The sequence below is a fragment of the Crinia signifera genome, chromosome 6, assembly GCF_055691185.1.
Source record: "Crinia signifera chromosome 6, ASM5569118v1, whole genome shotgun sequence".
Taxonomy (NCBI): Eukaryota; Metazoa; Chordata; class Amphibia; order Anura; family Myobatrachidae; genus Crinia; species Crinia signifera.
The window spans coordinates 237754877-237765163 of NC_139222.1; positions in this window are offsets into that span (position 1 = coordinate 237754877).

Here is a 10287-nt window from a genome sequence, read left to right on the forward strand (position 1 = left end):
TATTGTAGTTGTTATTATTAATACTACTACTAATAATAATGATTAAGTGCCCCTATCATAATTTAATAGGATAATAGGCATCCTATTATCACGTAGTGATGTACATTAAGGCATATATTATGCATTTGAAGTTTTGTTTATTTTAACACACATCTGTTATTGCTGTTATTATTTATCGTTAATCTTATTTACATAGGGACAGCATACCGTAAAATTGGTAATAAACAATAATAAAGCAAGCCTGGATTTAAAAAATCCAACAGGAGTGAGCTCTGCTCACGAGAGACACATTTATACCCCTTTCACACAAATATCAAAATAGCCGTGTGAAGCAATTCCACCCGGGAATTTCATGAAATACACGGGTCCTTTTTCTGTGTGAAAGCGTCGATCCGGATCTTAAACTCCGGTCGCTGACCCTGCAAATGACCAGGGTCGGAGACCCAGAGTTCAGGATCCGGGTGGACCCTTTCACACAGACGAAAAACCTGTGTAATACAGCAAATTACAGGGTCTAAATTTTAGACCTGGAGATTGGCGCTCCTGTGTGAAGGGAGTCTGACAGCGCGCGGCCGAATAACCCAGCGCTTCAAATACCAGGTGATTCGGACGCTGCTCTCTGAAAGTTGTATTATTTTATTATTTGTCATCTTTTACATCTGTTGTAAATTGTATTTTTATTAACATGCATCTACTTGATGTATTTAATTGTTGCGATTGGATCATGCAAAACACTATCCCAGCTCCATAAGGCAGTTTATCTGGGCACAATCGCAGTCAGGGAAGAATACCATGACAATATGACCACCAAGCGCTCACTCCAAGTGGGAAGTAATCGCATTTGCTGTGTTTTATTTTTCCACAAAATGAGTCTCATCTTTGCACTGTGCATGCGTAGCGAACGCCATTTATATGCATTTAGCACACCCGCGTATTGGGGGTGGGTGGAGGCTGCTAGATGTGGCTGAAGTGCAAGTAGGACAAAGTGTGTCCCATGCTGAGTACCAGACGCATCAGTTTGGAGGTGGATCACTTATGGATAATAGACCAATCCTGCAAGTTGCCGACTGTTAATGATGCCTGAATGCATCTACAGTAGATGATGACTATATGATGCTAATTCTCGTCATGACGCTGCTGTTTGCAGGGTTAGCGTTACATGACCAGTCGGTTAACAATCATAAAATACTTTTCTAATCCGATTGTAAAGGGGAAACCTACTGATTATCGTTGATATTGAGTATTTCATTATAAAATATTACCTTTTATGTGCATCGCTCATTTTCCATGCTACAAGTATCACCTGTACATTACATTGTCCAGACATGTAGTGGAATCTCTATGTATTATTTACTGATTTTTACTTTTTTTTTTTTTACCCATGCCCATGCCGACTTTCTGTCAATGTCAACCCATGCTATGATGACCATTTCAAGGTGTCGACCTAGTCACTGTTGACCATTCGTGGTCGACCTAGTGATTGGCGTTCTAGACATTGGGCGGTATTCAATGTCCTGAATCGTTGGTCACAGTGATTCAGATTTAACATTCGCCTGCCAATCGCCGTTTTTTTGCTGTGAATCGCCATGCATGGGGATTCGTGGGGAGTCGCCGAGTCACCCTATTCAACGTGGCTGAGAATCGCCGCCCCTAACGGCGATTCTCAGCCAAACCGGCGTTTCCCTATACAGCCTCATTAATGTAGTCAGTTGGTTAAAAAATTGCAGAAAAATGCCAGAAAAATGCAAATTACCCTGGACAAACGCTTCCCATACAGCAGACGGCAAACGCTGGGTAATCTGCTCAATGGCCAAACGAAGGAGTGAGGTGGGGAGGAGAATCATGGGTAAGTGAGGTGCACCATGGGTACGAGCAGTGCTTTGTGGGTGAAAAAAAAAATACCTGAAAAAATTAAATATATATTTGTATAGCACTTCTACGACCATGACATCACACAAGGGCAGCAAATAATAATACATAAGACTTGCATAGTTAAATAGAACACTTAAAACCAATTATTTCACATGTTCCTATAAAAGTTCACCAGAAAAAGATGACGAGGGACACTCGGTGAGGAACGGCGATATGAAACAAGAAATAAGAATCGCCAACTTCTCATTGAATACACTTTTGGCGATTCCCCTCAACTACCGTCGATTCCCCATGAAAAATCCTAGAGACAAAAAACGGCGATTTGTAGAGAATAACATTTGGCGATTGGTGCTTCATTCACCGGTCGTCATCGGCGATTACAGCTCATTGAATAGGGTGATTCGCATTTGTAGCTCCAAAAATCACCGTCAGACACGAAACAAACACAGAATCGCCATAAAACTTGGCGATTCTGGCTCATTGAATACCACCCATTGTCTATCTCTTATACCATAACCGCTCTAAACAGTGGTTCTGATTCGTGTTTGTAAGTATTGCAGGGGCAGTACGGATGGTGTAATGGTTAGCATTACTGCCTCACAGCACTGAGGTCATGGGTTCCATTCCCACCATGTGTTATATATACAGGGCAGTACGGACGGTGTAATGGTTAGCATTACTGCCTCACAGCACTGAGGTCATGGGTTCCATTCCCACCATGTGTTATATATACAGGGCAGTACGGACGGTGTAATGGTTAGCATTACTGCCTCACAGCACTGAGGTCATGGGTTCCATTCCCACCATGTGTTATATATACAGGGCAGTACGGACGGTGTAATGGTTAGCATTACTGCCTCACAGCACTGAGGTCATGGGTTCCATTCCCACCATGTGTTGTATATACAGGGCAGTACGGACGGTGTAATGGTTAGCATTACTGCCTCACAGCACTGAGGTCATGGGTTCCATTCCCACCATGTGTTATATATACAGGGCAGTACGGATGGTGTAATGGTTAGCGTTACTGCCTCACAGCACTGAGGTCATGGGTTCAATTCCCACCATGGCCCTAACTGTGAGGAGTTTGTATATTCTCCCCGTACTTGCGTGGGTTTGATCCGGGTACTCCGGTTTCCTCCCACAATCCAAAAATATACTGGTAGGCTAATTGGCTCCCAACCAAATTAACCCTAGAATGTCTGTGTGTGTGTGTACATGTGGTAGGGAATATAGATTGTAAGCTCCACTGGGGCAGGGACTGATGTGTATCTTCAACTATACTCTGTAAAGCGCTGCGGAATATGTGTGCGCTATATAAGAAACTGTTAATAATAATAAATAAAATGCAAAAAAGCAAGTAACTGGACAAAGCCTTGATGCACTGCAGGTGGGGCAGATGTAACATGTGCAGAGAGCTATAGATCTGGGTGGGTGTGTTCAAACTGAAATCAAATATACAGTGTAAAAATAAGCTGTCCAACATTTGTGGGCTACATGCAATAGCAGTCAGTATTTAGGCTGCACTGAAAAAATCTAAATGTACTTGCTACACTTGCAAAGTGCTTTGTTCCAGATACAAAGGGGGAAATTTACTAAGATGTGTATTCTACTTTACATGTGATGTTGCTGTGGGCAACCAATCAGAATCTTCTTCTTATTTATTTAGCAGATAGTAGACAGGATCTGATTGGTATCCCATAGCAACATCACATGTGACGTAGAATACGCATCTTAGTAAATTTCCCCCAAAGCTACTTGCTTATTTTGCGTTACTTGCAGTCCTGAATCAGGCCCAGTGCCTGGGAAGAGTAGGCGGATTGCAACTTAAGTCAATTTCATGGAATATTTCTGAAAGAGCGATTTCTCCATCAAAGCTCTCCATCAAACAAACATTTTTGAACCCATAGTGAGGACCTCAATTGTGTCATTCCAGTCGTCCTGTTCCCGGAGGCATTTTCAGTTTTATTTGCAGCATAGATGAAAGGGATGTACAGTATAAGTTAGCTGTGGGAAATGAGATGCCCTTATGGAATGGATAATTTTTCATGTGGATCCAAGATGCATTCATGAAAAGGGACATAACCCCTGGATTCTTTTTAATGCTCAATGTGATGGAACTGAACATTTCAGAGATGAAAGAGACAGTCTTGTATTGATTGGTCAGGGACAGAGTGTACGTGCACAATATGACTTATTTTCTCCCCGGCTGAGGGTTCTGATGTAAAGGGTAGCCTTACCGCTATGCATTTTACTTGTGTAATGCAGAAATGTATTACAAAGCTGTGCATCCCCTCTACAATAGGCTTAACTCATGTACGTAACTTTAGATTGGCAGCTCTGGAGTTCAAAGCATCAATGCTGCCTCATTGGGTCTTAAGGTGCAGGGAGATGTCCGAATAACAGAATAATAGGTTACATACTTTGACTATTGCTGGTGATACAACCAGTTGGTTGGTTGGACTGAAAATCTGGTAAAGGATGGGAGAATGGCAGTAAAAAATTTGATTACAAACCCAGGAAAATGGACAAAACATTCAGTCAAATTGTTTAAATCAAACAGATTCAACTACAGCAAGGACGTAACTACCATAGGTGCAAGGGGTGCAGCTGCTATGGGGCCCAGATCTGAAGAGGGCCCATTTTTACAATCTAAGTTATATGTGCTATATACATTTATTACCATCAGTTGCTAAATAGGGGGCCCTTACAAAGTTTTGCTATGGGGCCTGTGAATGTCTAGTTACGCCCCTAAACTACAGCATATTGGGCAGGATGTACTAAAGCAGGGTCTTCAACCTTTAAGACAGTATGGGCCACATTAAAAAATCCAGTGAAGCCGGAGGGCCACTAAACTCTTCTGCAGTATTTTGCACAGCCCCATAGAATCACCGCTCCCCTATAACGTCAGCACAGCCACCTCATAGATAGTTGGCACAGCCACCCATACTCGGCATATTACCAACCCCCCCCCCACACACACACACACACACACACCCTAATAGTCAGCACCAGGGCTGTTTCTAGACCAAGCATTCCCAACCACGGTCCTCAAGGCACACCAACAGTGCAGGTTTTAGTGATATCCAGACTTCAGCACAGATGGTTTAATCAGAATCCCTCAGGTACTAATTAAGTCACCTGTGCTCAAGCCTGGATATCTACAAAACCTGCACTGTTGGTGTGCCTTGAGGACCGTGGTTGGGAATGCCTGTTCTAGACAATTTGGGTTCCAGTGCATACAGTAAAATATGTGGCCCCCCACATAAATAATGTGATATTGAATAAATTGCGCACGTCCTAGGTGCGTGCTCCCCAAAGGGGGTGTGGCCTAATTGTAAGGGACGTGGTCTAATTATAAGGAGTGTGAAATATCAGGAAAGCAATTACCTGACACCTCACTTTTGCAACCTGCATGACCAGACATTGGTTACCGCAGGAATGGTCGTTGTCCTTATACGTTTAAGTTGTCTGAAGGCTGCACAGTGACATATAAACATGAAGGCCCACACAGTGACCTAGTACGCCTCACAGATCAAGCCCAAACAATGACAGGCTACTTAAATCAATATACAATATTACATATTGCAAATTGTGCAACACACTGTAATGTCCATTAGACATTATGCCACACGCCGTAATACCCGTTGTACATTATGTCACACCGTAATGCCCATTACACATTATACCACACACCATATGCCCATTGCACATTATGCCCCACACTAATGCCCATTATCCCACAGACCATAATGCCTGCAGTACTCCTGCTTATACATATGATGCCCCAGCAGTGCCCCACACACAATGCCCCAGCAGTGCCCCTCACACAATGCCCCAATAGTGCCCCTCACACAATGCCCCCAGTAATGCCATTTAAAAAAAAGAAAAATGGCCTTAAAGGTGTCACATTATGCTCCCACCCCACTGTGCCTTCAATACATTTTATGCTGTGCTGCGCTACTCCCCCTTTTGATCCATCAGGACCAAGTGATGGGGTAGCCAGAAGGTTGAGGGGGATGCATCCAAGTTGAACCACTGTTCTCCTCCCGCAGCTTTGCCGGTTCCCCTGCTCCTGCCAGCTGCGACTCCTCCTCCTGCAGCTTCGCCGGGTCCCCTGTTCTCCCCAGCCGCGCCTCCTCCTCCCTCAGCTGCGCTGGTTCCGCTGCTCTCGCCAGCCCCACCTCCTCTGCCCTACCTGCAGCCAATGAAAATCGGGTAGACGGCAACCGGGGACTCTATTTCCACTGCTCTCACCGGCCCCACCTCCTCTGCCCTGTCAGAATGGTGATAGCCGAGGGATGCGAAGCCGGGCTGCCCGATGTTCATACATCGGCAGGTTTGCATCCCCCATAGAAACCAATGGGGGATGTGGCCGGCGGTGGTGAAGGGAGGATCACAGCAGGGATCGGAGATTCCTGCTGCAGTCATCCTTTGATACATTGGGGTGATACTTAATATTTTCAGCTAACCTTTAGGGGATTTAACCGCAAATATTACCTGATAAATGCGGCCCTAAGTCTCTGGCTACTCCCAGCTTGTGATGACTGTTGCCCAGTGGATTTAAACTTTTCTATCGGATGTGAATTTTACGCTAACCATATACATCTATTCATACAGCGTGTACATTAATCCGCAAGGCGGATAGTGGGGTGGCATCTCCCTGAACGCTTTATGCTGTCAATTCGCTCAGCAGTGACCAGGGGTTAGATGTATGAAGCAGTAATAAGGGAGAAGTAATAAAGTGCCTGGTACTTTATCACCGGCCAATCAGCTCCAAACTATCCCTTTTTAAACCCAGCCTGTAACTTAAGTCAGGAGCTGATTGGCCGGTGATAAAGTACCAGGCACGTTATCACTTCTCCTCCCTTATAACTGCTTCATACATCTACCCCCAGGTCTGAATTACCTCCATAGTTTTGGAGTGCACCTGGAAGCTAGTGGAGCATAACAAAGCCTGGAGCAGAGGATGTGGCCCTGGTGCTGGGCATCCTGTCTTGGCACCCCACAGAATCATCTAAGATTCGATGCTTATTTCAGATTATAAAGGAGACTTCTAAGATTTGATTTTTAGATTTTCTGAACCAGATGACACTGATGTATATGTAGATAAAATACATACAATTATTTGTTTTAGGGAAGCCCCAATCCACATGTTTTAGTGTATTGATAAGGCTACCTGTACTGCATCGATTAAACACAACAACCTAAGCTAAAAACACTGATCCACCATACTGGATTTAATTGCCTTTAAACAAATCATGACCTCAGAGATAGAGAAACATTTAATAACATGAAAACACAGATGGAACACCCTTTTCTGCGCTTTTCATACACCATGCTTTCTGGGGAACCTTTATCACAAATCATGGACCCGCACCTTTACTTTACAAAGCTTCTATTCCAGTTGTTAAATAATACAAATATATACTTTTGTTATTTAATGAATATTATGTTTCCCCAAATGTTCTTGTCACTGTTGTCATTTATCATTCGTAATTTATACAGCATAACCAAACCACTCACAGATAACACTACAGTTGTTTTTCTCCTTTTGTATAAATCAATGTATATCAATCCTTGAGGGGGGAATCCAATTGCGGGTGAAGGGTGCGCGTTGCCGTTGCAGCAGCGTTGGAACCCCAGTGACAGCACTGCAGCCCATCCTCAATCCTGAATCGGCACACTTATATACGAAGCTTTATGGGATGCAACCAATTGTTGGCGCTGCCGTAAAGTGCGTTTATTGCCGCACTAACTTGTGGTGATGAAAGCATAACTCACAAATGGATATGACCCCTTCAATGATAGCAAGATATCTTGTTACTGGATTGTTTATCCTTGTCATGCTTTTATACAAGTTCTGTTCAGTTTCTCCTAAAGTGTTTTTCCCTCTCTGCTGTACAGTTGTTGCAAATGTAGTAACTTGTATTTAAATAACAATACAGGTCGAGTATCCCGTATCCAAATATCCGTTATCCGAATTATTCCGAAAACCATACATTCCAGAAAGTGAAGAAAATTTTTTTTTTTTTATAAAAACTCACTGGGGACATATGTAACAGCACTACTGAGGACATGACATGTAACTGGCACTATATATGTACAAGGAAATGATTGCTTGCCATTCAAATTCAGTATCTGAGATAGTACACAAATTTTGTTTCATGTTTTGAAACCTTGTTTTTTGAACAAATAAAATATATTTGTGTGTATTTTATGTGGTAATAAAATATATATGTGTGTATTTTATGTGTTTATACAGCATACATGCAAGATACTTCAAAAAACATCATTGAAATATTAAAATATTCCGAAATACGGAATAATCCGTTATCCAAAATTCTCCTGGTCCCGAGCATTTTGGATAAGGGATACTCAACCTGTACTATCATTAAAAGATATAAAAATGATTTGAAATTTAGAACGTGTCCTGTTTCTTTGTTTATTGTACATTTGCATCCTATATATTTAAATAGCAAAGTTGAATGAGACAATGCGGCAGCAAAAGCTGTTGTTTTATTGATCGCAATACATCTGGGGCCTGACAAAAATTTGATCAGAAGGGACCGAATTCAGCCCTATCCAGTGGTGGGGCCCCTTGTGCGAACGCCTTCGTCGAGTTTCACACTCGCCCAGGCTTTTGCACGGGTAGGGAGGGGGTGGCACCGGTGGAACACCCAGCGTTTTATGGATGTCTCCATGAAAACGCTGGGCCTTCCCCTGGGAACGCGGGCATGGCGTTCCCTGCTCAGGGACAGTGACTAATGTCACATGACAACAGCTCCCGCCCAATTCAATGGAGAGCGACCATCGATTGATGTCTCCTGCTAGCGGGTGCATGCGGGGGGATGTGTTAGCGAATACATCTCCTCACATGCTACCAAGGGGATTCAGGGGGTGTGCGGCAGGGGAGGCTTATCCATTCGCTAGGCAGGGAGCTGCATAGCAAGGGGGCCTGAATTAGGCCCTTTGTACCCTCTTATCTGGATAATTGGGGAGGGAAAACAATCATTGTAACATGTACCATTTCTCAGATTGTTAATAAGTAGACAGACAAATCCTCTAAAATGATAAAAGTGCGTCCACACAAATTCAGAGGCAGTTTGTTATTGGATATATATTTGGGGACTACGCCTATCAACCTAATGGGAGATAGTGCCACCTAACATAGGGGTTATCTAGACCTAATCACACACTGTGAATTTGTAGGCCAGACAATCATCATCGAATGTGCCTGCATACAGCTCATGAGGCCATCCTGCGATAAAATCCAACATCTTTTGTTATCGCTGGCCATACACAAGTTGATTGACAGAAGGCCGGCGAATGGGGGTGTATCCAGGACGTTTACAGGCAGTGTCAGGAAAAATGCAGGTGCACCCAGGCATTTTCAGGAAGGGTGTGTGACATTGGTTCCGATCCTGATCAGCTTGTTTCTATCACACTGGCCGAGTAAGTCCTGGGTGACTGCACACAGTGGAAAGATCATTCAAAGGTGAGTTGCAAATGGAGTTTCAGCCTTATTGCAGGGCTGCAAGATTTGTGCAGGATTTCACTCTGATCTGTAAATTAGCAGTCCAGTGACCAGGTCTGCATAACCCCCATAGATGCTGCCTTTGTTGTGCCATAGCTAGCACACCCTCAGTACTTTCACTATTGTTCCTTGTGTTTCTGAATTTTCAACTGGTGATTTCATGCACCAGTAACAGGAGTTTCTCCAGTTTCCAGGTATTCAGCAGAAATATTATAATTCTACCAATCCTAAAGGATGCCAAGCAACATAACATATGTTCAAGTTCGGTAATACTGTACTTCAATGCAAAACAATTGCTTGCATTAGAAACCACATACATATCAATCAGTCAGAAAGGAAAGTAACAGTATATGTGTGGGAAGGAAATGTCAGCACTTTCTTATTGCTATGTAGGTCATATTTTACTATGAGGATGTCTTATTTGAATATTTATTACTAGTGACAGAAATAGTCACACTTGTAAGCGGAATGCTGCAAAGGCCGTAAGCTGTCGTACTTTACATTTTATGAAGTTCATCTGTTCTGTCTTTAAAGCACTCCCCTGACACCTATAGCTCATTTATACAGCAAAGACCTGGCACAAACCCAGTTCATTGTGATTTCAAATAATTAGCTTAGAAAAATATATGTAGTCGAGGGAAACTCAAGGTGACCGATGGTCAGGTAATCAGAAGGCGTAGAATGTCAGCAGTACTTAACCTCATAGCTACCAACACTACCAATTGCAGAAACCAGTATGCCTTTTGCCTACATCATGGGCCTTATTCTAGTTCACTCTTTCTGACAAAATCTTTCTTAGATGGACAAAACCATGTGCACTGCAGGGGGGCAGATGTAAAATGTGCAGAGAGAATTAGATTTGGGTGAGTTATTTTGTT